The sequence below is a fragment of the Pistacia vera genome, unplaced genomic scaffold (genome assembly GCF_008641045.1).
Source record: "Pistacia vera cultivar Batoury unplaced genomic scaffold, PisVer_v2 Contig133, whole genome shotgun sequence".
In the NCBI taxonomy this organism is placed as follows: Eukaryota; Viridiplantae; Streptophyta; class Magnoliopsida; order Sapindales; family Anacardiaceae; genus Pistacia; species Pistacia vera.
In genome coordinates this window covers 653,645-659,817 of record NW_022195391.1, presented here as the reverse complement: position 1 = coordinate 659,817, position 6,173 = coordinate 653,645, and positions in this window count along the sequence as shown.

Below are 6,173 nucleotides of genomic sequence, written 5' to 3'. Positions count from 1 at the left end.
GAAGAAAATGAAGTTTATATTAATGGAAGCTCAGATAGGAAAAAACAGCACAACTACAAAAAAAGAAAGATCACAAATTCCCAGCAATTCGAGGAGCTAGGGACCTCCAGAACCAGCCAATGATTAATATTTTCCAGATACCTCCCTCCTTACTTTCCTCTTCTTAAATAGTCCATTCTTCAACAAACTGTCAGCCAGGTGTCCTTTTCAATAACAAACTTCCCCTGTACGTGTCCCTTTCCACAACAGAATTCCCTTACCTAATCCCCCTCCTTACCCACGTCAACATCCTCTATTGGACCCTTGCTTATTGTACCCTTGCCCCTCTTCCTTCCCTTGCCCCTGGACTCATAGACCTTACGTATGGGGGGGTCTAACACAATGATTATCAATTATTCTGTTTGTTGATCTCCTTAGAATGTGGTTTTTGTCAATGTTCTGGAAAATACGTCTAACCCTTTAATATCCTTTCAGTTTCAGATTATAAAGACCCCAATTCCTAGTGGTGGAGGGGAAAATACTGTTGGCACGACATTTGCTGGTTATGTTGCTCAGCCACAGCTTGGTTTGGGGAATTCCGAAATGACATGGTATAGTAGTTCTCTCTTTGCTTAAATGTTTTGGGCTTCCTCTAAACTTCTTTGTTAGTTTGTTAATTGGGTGATTGATTCGCTGCAAATGGTTAAAATCATTTTCTTATCTTTATTGAAGCTGAATTTATAATGTACCGGCATTAAATATCTCCCTTGATTCAATTAATAGGCAATTTCATTTGCGTTCATTGGGTTGAGAGTGGGGTAGTGTTACTACCATGTTTCTTCTCTGATGTATTTGCTCTTTTAAATCTTTTGATGTTCATGCTTTGCTTTCTCCGAAAATGCTGAGAAATAACTGTGGTTGCTGTTGTTGCTTTTTTACGCTTCCAGTTCTTGCGGGTGCTGCAGTAACTTTGGGTGCTACATATTGTCCACCATATATTGTTGTTGATGGTGCTTATCATCTTTGTTCGTTAGGTCAGACATCTTTGACTGGTTCCTCAAGGTTAGTAATGTTATATTTGTCATTTGTTTGATAAGTTACTATATTGTCTTTGATTTTTTCTCCTTCGCTTTGATAACATTATTGTTGTGGTGCTAAACAATTCTGTTCCATGGTTTGATGGATTTTTATATCTTTTCCCATTGAAAGCAGCAAAGAAAGAGCTACTAACAAATAAAAAAATCTAATAATCAATGGAAGGCTTCCCTAAAACCAGGTAAGAATTTATGTTGCATTGATGGTTGAAGTCTTGCTCAATATAACTTTTTCGCCGATTTGGTGTTCCAAAGTTTCTTAGTGTGGTTATGTGGTGGTGCAGGCCTTTTTCAAGGTCCATTGTGATCTCCAGCTTTTGTGCCAAAGCACTTTGGGTTGCTGTTTGTTCTAATAAAATCTAGGTAGTTTATGCTGGCTTCTGTTTCTTCTCTTGATCTGAAGTCTTTCATTTTCATTCATTTGTTAAGTTAACTTAACCTTCCCTCTTATATTTTTTGGTCTTACAGTTATATATGGAAAACAGCTGCTCATGGTACAGACAATTTAATAACATTCTTGCGCCCTAACAGGTAGAGAAAACTGAGAAAAAAAAAAAAAAGAGAAAAAAAGGAAAAAAGAAAGAAAAAAGGGAAAGAAAAAAGAGAGGAAAAAAAGTGTGCAATTGCTTGTCCCATTGGCGTGATGTGGAGGTTTGTTTTTAAAAATCCAAGGCTATCCGTCCTTATTCTGCTCTTGGATGGCAGTCCACAGGTAATAATTATTCCATTTATTGTCTTTTGAGTTTGTATTTGTGCTTCTTTTAATTTCTTAGTTTTTATATGATAGTTTTCATTGACATACTCCTTATAACCCTTTTTTAAACTCATATTGCTTTAAAGAATCCACCTATTATTATTTATGGAGACTTAAGTGTTTAATACGAAAATACTCTTCATTTTTCATTAACTTTGTGGTGTTTCAGATCATTATTCGTGATGTAATTATGGAGTTCAAGGTTGTACCAACAAACAAAAAAATATAGTTCCTAATAATGGTACGTCATACAATGTTCTTCAAATCAATGATTTTTAATTATTCTATTTATTGATCTCCTTAGAGTGTGATTTTTGTCAACGTTCTGAAAAAAGGTCTAACCCTTTAATATCCTTCCTGTTTTCAGATTGTAAAGAGGCCATTTCCTAGTGGTGGAGGGGAAATTTGGGGGCTAGCATCCTTGTGATATAGGAGTTCTTGCTGTTGGCATGGTACTTCCTGGTTATGTTGCTCAGCCACAGTTGGTTTGGGGAATTCCGAAATGACATGGTATAGTAATTCTCTCTTTGCTTAATTGTTTTGGGCTTCCTTTAAACGTCTTTGTTAGTTTGTTCGGTGGGAGATTGGTTTGCTGCACAATGTTGAAATCATTTACTTTTATTTATTGAAGTAGAATTTATAATGTACCAGCATTTAATATTTCCGTTGATTCATCTGATAGGCGATTGCATTTGCGTTCATTGGGTTTAGAGTGGGGGTAGTGTTACTACCGTGTTTCTTCTCTAATGTATCTGCTTTTGTAAATCTTTTGATGTCCATGCTTTGCTTTCTCTGAGAATGCTGGTAATGAATTGTGGTTGTTGTTTTTGCTTTCTTAAGCTTGCAGTTCTGGCCGGTGCTGCAGGAGCTTTGGGTACTACGTATTATCCACCATATATTGCTGTTGATGGTGCTTATCATCCTTGCTCGTTAGGTCGGACATCTTTGACTGGTTCCTCAAGGTTAGTATTGTTATATCTGCCATTTCTTTGATAAGTTACTATATTGTCTTTTGATGTTTTCTCCTTCGCTTTGATAACATTATTGTTGCGGTGCTAAACAATTCTGTTCTATGGTTTGATGGATTTTTATATTTTTTCCCATTGAATGCAGCAAAGGAATTAGTACTAACAAATCAAATAATGAATGGAAGCCTTCCTTGACACCAGGTAAGAATTAATGTTGAATTGAAGGTTAAAGTTTTGCTCAATGAGACTTTTACGCTGATTAGTGGTTGCAAAGTTTCTTAGTGTGGTTATCCGGTGGTGTAGGCCTTTTTCCAAGTCCATCTTGATCTCCAGCTTTTGTTCCATAGCACTTTGGGCTACTGTTTGTTCCAATATAATTTAGGTAGTTTATACTGGATTCGGTTTTCTTCTCTTGATCTGAAGTCTTTTATTTTTATTCATTTCTTGTGTTTTCTCAACGTTCCCTTTTTTGTTTTTTGCTTTTCCAGTTATATATGACCAACGCCTGCGTCTGCTGCAGTCAATTTAATAAAATTATCGCAGCTTGACAGGTGGCTAATCCTTGTTGAAAAGAAAAGAAGGAAAAATAATGAATGGAAGCCTTCCCTGGAACCAAGTAAGAATTTATGTTGCATTGAAGGTTAAAGTTTTACTCTATAAGATTTTTACGCTGATTTGGTGTTGCAAAGTTTCTTAGTTTGGTTATCCGGTGGTGCAGGCCTTCTTCTAGGTCCTTTATGATCTCTAGCTTTTGTTTCGTGGCACATTGGCCGCTTTTTGTTCCAATACAATTTAGATAGTTTATACTAGCTTCTGTTTTCTTTTCTTAATCTGAAGTCTTTCATTTTCATTCATTTGTTGAGTTTACTTAACCTTCCCTCTTCTGTTTTTTGGTCTTGCAGTTATTGATAGCAAATAGCTGCTCATGCAACAGTCAATTTAATAACATTATTGCGGCTTGACAGGTGGTTGAAAGGAAAAAAAGAGGAAAAAGAAAAAAAATGAAAGGAAGGGAAAAAAGAAAGTTAAAAAGAAAACAGGGAAAAAAATAGAAAAATCGAAATTAGGGAAAAATGAAAAAAAAAGTGTACAAAAGCTTGTCCCATTGGCAAACGTCGAGGGTTTTCTTGCAAAATCCAATGCTGTTCGTGCTTATTCTGCCGTTGGATTGTACTTCACTGGTAATAATTATTTCATTTGTAGTCTTTTGACTTTGTAGTTGTGCTTCTTTTAATTCTTTAGTTTTTATATGATAGTTTTCACTGACATACTACCAATAATCCTTTTCTAGAGACGTGTTGCTTTAAGAATCCACCAATTATTATTTATGTAAACTTAAGTGTCCAATATGAAAATACTACTAGTTTTTCATTAGTTCTTTGGTGTTTCGGATCATTATTTGTGACGTAATCATGGAGTTCAAGGTTTGACAAATGAAAAAAAACAAAAAAAACAAAAAAAGCATTTCCTAATAATGGGACATCATACAAGGTTCCTTTATATCAATGATTATCAATTATTCTATTTATTGATATCCTTAGAATGTGGTTTTTGTCAATGTTATGAAAAATACGTCTAACCCTTTAATATCCTTGCAGTTTCAAATTATAAAGAGGCCAATTCCTAGTGGTAGAGGGGAAATTTGGGGGCCATCATCCTTGTGGTATTGGAGGTCCTGCTGTTGGCACGACATTTCCTGGTTATGTTTCTCAGCCATAGCTTGGTTTGGGGAATTCTAAAATGACATGGTATAGTAATTCTCTTTGCTTAAATGTTTTAGGCCTCCATTAAAAATCTTTGTTAGCTTGTTAGGTGGGTGATTTATCCACCGCACATGGTTGAAATCATTTTCTTTTCTTTATGGAAGCCGAATTTATATTGTACCAGCATTAAATATTTCCCTTGATTGAACTGATAGGCGATTGCATTTGCTTTCATTGGGTTGAGAGTGGGGGTAGTTTTACTACCATGTTTCTTCTCTGAATCATTTGATATTCATGCTTTGATTTCTCGGAGAATGCTGGGAATTAACTGTAGTTGCGTTTTTTGCTTTTTTAGGCTTTCAGTTCTGGCGGGTGCTGCATATTGTCCACCCTATTTTGCTGTTGATGTTGCTTATCATGCATGCCCATTAAGTCAGACATCTTTGAAAGTTACTATATTGTGTTTTGATTTCTTATCCTTTGCTTTGATAACATTATTGTTGCAGTGTTAAACAGATCTGATCTATGGTTTGATGAATTTTTATATTTTTTCCCGGTGATTGTAGCAAAGGATTTACTACTAGCAAATCAAATAATTAATGGAAGCCTTCCCTAAAACCAGGTAAAAATTTATGTTGCACTGAAGGTTGAAGTTTTGCTCAAAAAACTTTTACGCCGATTCAGTGTTGCAAAGTTTCTTAGTGTGGTTATCTGGTGGTGCAGGCCTTTTTCCATGTCTATTGTGATCTCTAGCTTTTGTTCCGCAGCACTTTGGGCCGCTGTTTTTCTTAATATATTTTAGGTAGTTTATATTGGCTTATTTTTTCTTCTCTTGATCCTAAGTCTTTCTTTTTCATTCATTTGTTGTGTTTACTCAACCTTCCCTCATCTGTTTTTTGCTTTTGCAGTTATATATGATAAATGCCTTTGCATGCTGCTGTCAATTTAATAACATTACTGCAGCCGGGCATGTGACAGATCCTTGGTGGAAAGAAGAAAAGAAGGAACAAGGAAAAATAATGATTGGAAGGCCTTCCCTGAAACCAGGTAAGAATTTATGTTGCATTGAAGGTTAAAGTTTTGCTCAATAAGACTTTTACGCTGATTTGGCATTGAGAAGTTTCTTATTGTGGTTATCTAGTGGTGCAGGCTTTTTTCCAGGTCCATTGTGATCTCCAGCTTTTGTTCTGGAGCACTTTGGACTGCACTCTTTCCAATTTAATTTGGGTAGTTTATACTGGCTTCTGTTTTCTTCTCTGTATCTTAAGTCTTTCTTTGGCTATATGGTGGTGCAGGCCTTTTTTCTTGTCCATTGTGATCTCCAGCTTTTGTTCCGGAGTACTACAGGCAGCAGTCTGTTCTAATATAATTTAGGTATTTGTACTGGCTTTTGTTTTTTCTGCTGATCTGAAGTTTTTCATTTTCATTCATTTGTTGTGTTTATTCAACCTTCCCTCTTATGTTTTCTGCTTTTTCAATTATATATGACAAACGCCTACGCATGCTGTAGTAAATTTAATAACATTGTTGAACCTTGATAGGTAGTAGATCCTTTTTCAACCAAAAAAAAAAAAAGAAAAAAAAAGAAAAAAAAAAGAAAAAAGAATGAAGAAAAAGAAAACGATGAAAAAAAGAATAAAAAGAACAAAAAGAGGAAAATATCAATTACTATCTG